The sequence below is a fragment of the Saccostrea cucullata genome, unplaced genomic scaffold, assembly GCF_032062105.1.
Source record: "Saccostrea cucullata isolate Sc308-1 unplaced genomic scaffold, CSIRO_AGI_Scuc_v1 ctg10063, whole genome shotgun sequence".
Taxonomy (NCBI): domain Eukaryota; kingdom Metazoa; phylum Mollusca; class Bivalvia; order Ostreida; family Ostreidae; genus Saccostrea; species Saccostrea cuccullata.
In genome coordinates this window covers 5,636-11,529 of record NW_026924602.1, presented here as the reverse complement: position 1 = coordinate 11,529, position 5,894 = coordinate 5,636, and the positions used below count along the sequence as shown (strand labels likewise).

Sequence of the window (5,894 nt, the reverse complement as noted above, 5' to 3'; positions counted from 1 at the left end):
AATTTTCTGATTTCACATTCTCGAAAAGTTCCTTGGAATTTTTAAGTAACCATATATGATTTACACAACTTCTTAAATATATTTTTGCCTAGTACTCATGAAGAACCTCCGTCACTATTATCTATTTTTTAGTGAGGAGTAAAGAGAGAGGCTTGGTATAGCATAACTGGATATCGCTATGTATTTTGTAAGGATTTTCATGAAGGTTTGGAATTTAATACAGGGTGGTTATTCTAATTCATGAATCTATACATATCTTATTATACCGCCGCTTGAAAAGTGGGAGGGTATATAGTAATCGGTATTTCCGTCCGCCCGTCTGTACGTCCGTCTGTCCGTCCGTCTGTCCGTCCGTCCGTCTGTTACGCTTTGGAGTACCCATCTCTTATCCGCAACTCTTCTTATACCTCTGAAGGAAATTTAATGAAACTTTCACAGATTCTTAATAACAATACCTCCTATTTTACTTTTTCACCTGACATATAATTTTGATTTTCCAGAGCAAAACATGGACACTGCTTTTATATTCATATGGGAGGTATCATTTAGTGAGCTCTTTGCTCACAGTACCTTTACTTTGATTTTCAATTCCATGGTTACTTCAATATAAAGAAAAATGATATGATAAATTGAAACATACGGAGATTCCAAATAGCCTTCAAAATGAAAAGTCCATAAAACAATACAAAATACATATAGGTGCAGAACAAGCATGGACCTCCAAGACATCAGAGGTAGCATCAGGTGCCACGGAGTAGTGAGCGTCCCATTACGATAGATCACACCTGTCTTTTGCTTTTGTTCATGACTCCGTCGTCAGTTCAGTGTATAATTAATGGTATAATATTTATCATGAAAAACGTCAGCCAACATTTCACTCAATGCTAAATTATATTTGGTGACACGGGCATTGTACATATATGGACCGTTGAGTTTACAGAATGATGACTTTAAAAGAAACTGCTGATACATGTATTTTTGTTTCTTCAATTTGTTTATCAATAATTAGACTCGTTATAGAAACAGCTCATACGTATAGTATGGTCTTTTTAACATTGTTTGAGACTACTTTATTTCTTAATACATAGTATAAATGAACACAAAAAGAGAGAAAAAGAATAAGTCAATTCTTATATAGTTTTCTATATAATTTAATCTCACTAATAACACATTGTAGACCAGTAATTTGCAACAATCTTTACTCTGTCCCTTTGAGACTTTTAAATAGTCTTCTTAAAGAGGCCAACGAAAGTCTAATTTTCGATTCCTCGACACCAGAATATAGGCTTGGATCTCTGATTATGGACATAGGGTTTTTAAACCCGCATGTATTACGGATGAAAATGCAGCTAAAACAATCCGTTTTCTCCTTTAACTTCAATATGCTAATTAAAAAGCGGATGTGACCGGTCAACAGGGGATGCTCACTCTGCCATGGCACCTGATCCAACCTTTGATGTTTCCGAGGTCCGTGTTTGCTTTGCCCTTATTTTTTAATTGTTTTATGGACTTTGATATCGAACACTGTTCGTTATCTCTATATCCTTCTTGCCAAGAATTAATTTAAACCACCAAGGTCGCCAAAGAAGAATAAAAAATGCGATACCGGAAACTACTTTCACTCAAGTGAGTTAAGTCTACATATAGACCTCTCTGTGCAATAAAAAAAAAATTAATTAAAATCCGTACGAGCTATACCTTTTGCAAAGTAAAAGTTGTTTTCTTATATATTCTAATTGCCAATTTAACCCCAACATAAGGTAGTCAGTACCAATTATGGCGTCATTGAATTCAACTATCCCAGATTATAATATACATCAACAAAATTGCTTCGAAATAAATAGACCAAGAAATATCCAACAAGTTTAAGATATTCCTGCACAAATGTCAAAACGTAAATAGTATAGTTACTATTCGTAAAGTTTTAAATTAAAACAGGGTAAAAAATCACAATCTAGTTTAGTTTTTGAGAAAGTTAACAGGATTAGTGCAACAATTTTATGAATTTTTAGAATTTGAGAATTGATTTACAATTAATTAGATAGGATATGGCCCTGCGCTAACTTCGTTTTGTTAATGTGGTTTAATACCTTAATATATACCTTTTTATCTTTTAAATTCATAATTGAAAATATTTGGATGTTATTTAAAGAATACAACTCAATAAAGAAACATGAAGATAATGTACAGTAATTTTTTTAAAATACACTTGAAAAATCATGAGCAAAGCAAAGGAAAACCTCCTAAAACATGACGGAATTATGTGTCACATGGAGTATGCTGTTTGGTCACTCCTACAGCCATGTCCTTGTAATGGTCGAGAAAAGGAAAAATCCAGAGGCAATTTAGTATAAAGAAAATACTCTAACAATTTGTATGGAATAAAATTAAAGTTAAAATTCGATGTAGGGATTAATTGTTTTTGCTGAGAAAGCCATTATATTGACCACAGAAATTGCGAACTGTTAATTTCAAAAATGAATTTTGATATTTCTGTTTAAACATTTTTTGTCCGTAGGTTGTCTCGTTTCAGGAAATATACTTGAGTTTCTAAACAACTCGGAGACATAAACTCCTCTGCAGATGGATATGGTGTATTGCAACATTGTAAATAATAAAAAAAGGGATAATGGAAGGTTTGAAATTATCACGTTTAGCAATATATTTTGCTGTTAGGTTACCCATTAATTTCTGATAAATATCTTAATATTCAAGAGATTTGTCAGACTCTTTTATCACAAGTTCATGTCGAAACAAATATTAAAAAAAACATTTCACTCAATATTATCCTCCCTTTTCATAAATTATTTTCTAAATGTGGAACGATTCAGAACCGTTGCATACTTCCGCGTTTGTCTTTCAGAAAGGTTGACAAATAGTTACAAACCAAATATGAGTAGTTTTATTATAATAACATTGATCATTCTATGCGAATGTGGATATCTTTCAGCTCCAATCAAATGTGACCGGTAGGCAATCTTCTTAGCAGTTAAAGTCAAATGCATGTTTTTGTGAATCTCCTGACTTTCCTTAGTTAACAAAAACATAATTTTATATGGGTTCTATCATCAAAATACATTATCTTTTTGTTTAAGATACCCATATGGATGTTGTCCTGGATATGAATGGAATTACAAGACGGAAAATTGTACAGGTTGTATTGTCTTGTATTATTTTTTTTTCAAAATCATGTATAAAATTTAATTTTGTGTAATATAAAAAAGTTTCAAAATTAATCTTCCTCAAAAACAGTATTTCAGAGTACATTGAATCTTCATCTTAAACAGAAAAAAAAAATTGATTAGCCAACTTGTTATATCCATGCACATGTAGTGGAGAATGAAATACATAGCATTTTAAGCAAACATCTTTGACGTTTAAACACATTTTTTGTTAGAATGTAAGATTGGATTCTCTGGCATCAGCTGTTCAAAAGCATGTGTCTATCCAAGCTATGGGATGAACTGTAAGGAGAACTGTACTTGTTCTAAGGAAAATTGTAACTTTACTCTCGGATGCACATACATCTCTACTGTTAGTCTGTTAATGAAAGAAACTACCTTTACTAGTAAGTATATCAGCAAACAAACTATAATATTTTATGTAAAATATTTTCCTGGTTTGGCCAACTGAATCAAGATTTCAAATCATTTCTAAAGTTCATGTTCCATAAGCATATTTAATAAACAATTAAACATTTAGTTTTAATAAATACATAATTAGTACAGACGTCCAAATTCCTGTTTTAAATTCTAATAGATCAATACGATGGTGATTAGTACCTTAATCGTTTAAAACAATTTCCTCTTACGATACTGCAAGTGTAAAATCAAATGTCACGGTACTTTTATAGGATTAATGCTGTAGAATTTGTGCTTTGCTTAAAATTCAAACAAAGTTTTTTTTTGCACGAAGAATATGTTTAAGGAAATCTTTTTTATATTTTTGTCAAAGTTTTACTATAACGTATTGGATGGTTCTTAAATACAAACATATTACTGATAACTATAAAATATATGGCACCTGATCCAACCTCTGATGTTTCGGAGGTTTGTGTTTGCTCTGCTCTTATTTGTATTGTTTTATGGACGTTGAGATTGAATACTGTTCGTTATCTTCATAACCTTCAACTAAAAAAAGAAACTTTTGTTACACACCAGGGATAAAGAATCTCTTACCTCAGAAGTTTATTTGGCTGATGTGAAATGGAAATCAGAATGAAATTTAAGTAAATATTGTACATTACACAACGACGTTATATTATCAGTTTTACTAAATTGGGATCTATATTACTTATTCTAAATAATGAACACATGTATGGTCAAACATGACCAAGAAATTTAGATAAATAAATACATATTAACTGATTGATAGGTACTTTTTTAATCAAATCATTCAGCTGAAAATTTTCTGTTTTCTTTTTTTTTTGTATATAATTAAACGTCTAGGGAAAAATGTGCATAAAAGTATTCTAAAAAAGAGGACATGTGTAGACTAATAGTTGAAGGAGTTCTAACCTTTTACAAAAATTGGAGTTACTCATGATACTTCAGAATTTTTTTTTTCACACTAAGTTTTATTTTTATTTAGAATTTATTAAGTAAAGGAACATTTCAACAATAAAGTGAATATTTCAGGTGAGAAAAGGCAAACTCATTATTCTGTAGCCGCAGTATCAGACGTTTCACAGAAAGATCAAGGAATGAAGTCGAACATCTCAATAACTATTCTGGGCCTCTCTTCGGTTACAATCCTTGCGTTATTGATATATGGAAGCATAAAGCTTTTGAAATACTTAACGAGATCATCCATTAGCGAAAAACAAGAAGAAGAGGACATTCATTATTTTACGATACAAGACAAAGATCTATGCATGAAAACTAGTATCCATTAAAAGACTAATATTCTATTTTGGACAGATTGGCAAAAGGAAGGAAGACAATGTTTTAAGTAGAAAAGTGCGTTCAGGAAATTTTTTTTTTAAATACATGTACGTATTCATAACTTTGAATTTGTATAATAGTAAAGGAATATCTTATTTGTATATTTTACAATGTTTTTATATATGTATTTTTACTTATTGATCGAATAATTCCATGACATATTTCACAACCACACTATTCAAAACAGGTCTAAACATTATTTTTTGTATCATGGTTAAGGCAAAGAAAGCTCAGAAGACGTTTCCGAAATTCGAGATCCGAATTATCAAATTTAATTTGTCAAAACTTTAGGAACATGTCATTAACATAACATTGTTATAAATTTAATACACATTCAATGTTTATTTTAACAAATTGTTTATTGTCAAATTTTAATATTGTTGTGAGGTGTGTATTGTTTCATCATGTATATTATTAGTAATATTAAGTTTCTTGAACATTCCAGAGTGGTCAATATGTTTAGTCATTTTTTCTAGAACATTCTTGAACTTTATTCATGTCCAGAACTTTCCAGGAATATCATGTACTTACAACTTCTAGAATATTCTAGATTTATATTACTGTATAAATATCCTGTCAATTCGATGCATAGATAGCACTGGTCGTATAAGCATCATTGAGGTATTACTGGGATAGAATTTCACTGGGACATTGTGTGCAGCAACGGACACTCTGATGTATGTATTTTTAGATTTTTGCTAAGTTTGTAATTAGTGATTTGTAGATTACTGTCAATAAATTATTGTTAAGTTTAAACTGTGTGATTGATCTTTGCTGGCATTTAGGGTTATTCTGACCCATAACAGAATTGGGGGCTCGTCCGGGATCAAGAATTTCTTGCACTTTTGCAGTTTATTGTCAGAATTTTGTTTATTGAACCGTTAAATTTGACTATAAGCCAGCAAAAATCAACATGGTGTTTTCGGTCACAGACTTTCTTAGTTCACCAAG

The 5,894-nt window shown here is 30.9% G+C and overlaps 1 long non-coding RNA gene across 1 annotated transcript; it reads left to right on the top strand.

Annotated features, from left to right (window-relative positions):
* The first annotated feature begins 3,078 nt into the window (after positions 1 to 3,078).
* LOC134266833 (uncharacterized) lies at positions 3,079 to 4,878 on the top strand. Its single transcript, XR_009992052.1, has 3 exons — positions 3,079 to 3,154; positions 3,398 to 3,568; positions 4,777 to 4,878. It is a non-coding gene; the product is annotated as an uncharacterized LOC134266833 (long non-coding RNA).
* Positions 4,879 to 5,894: the final 1,016 nt, after the last annotated feature.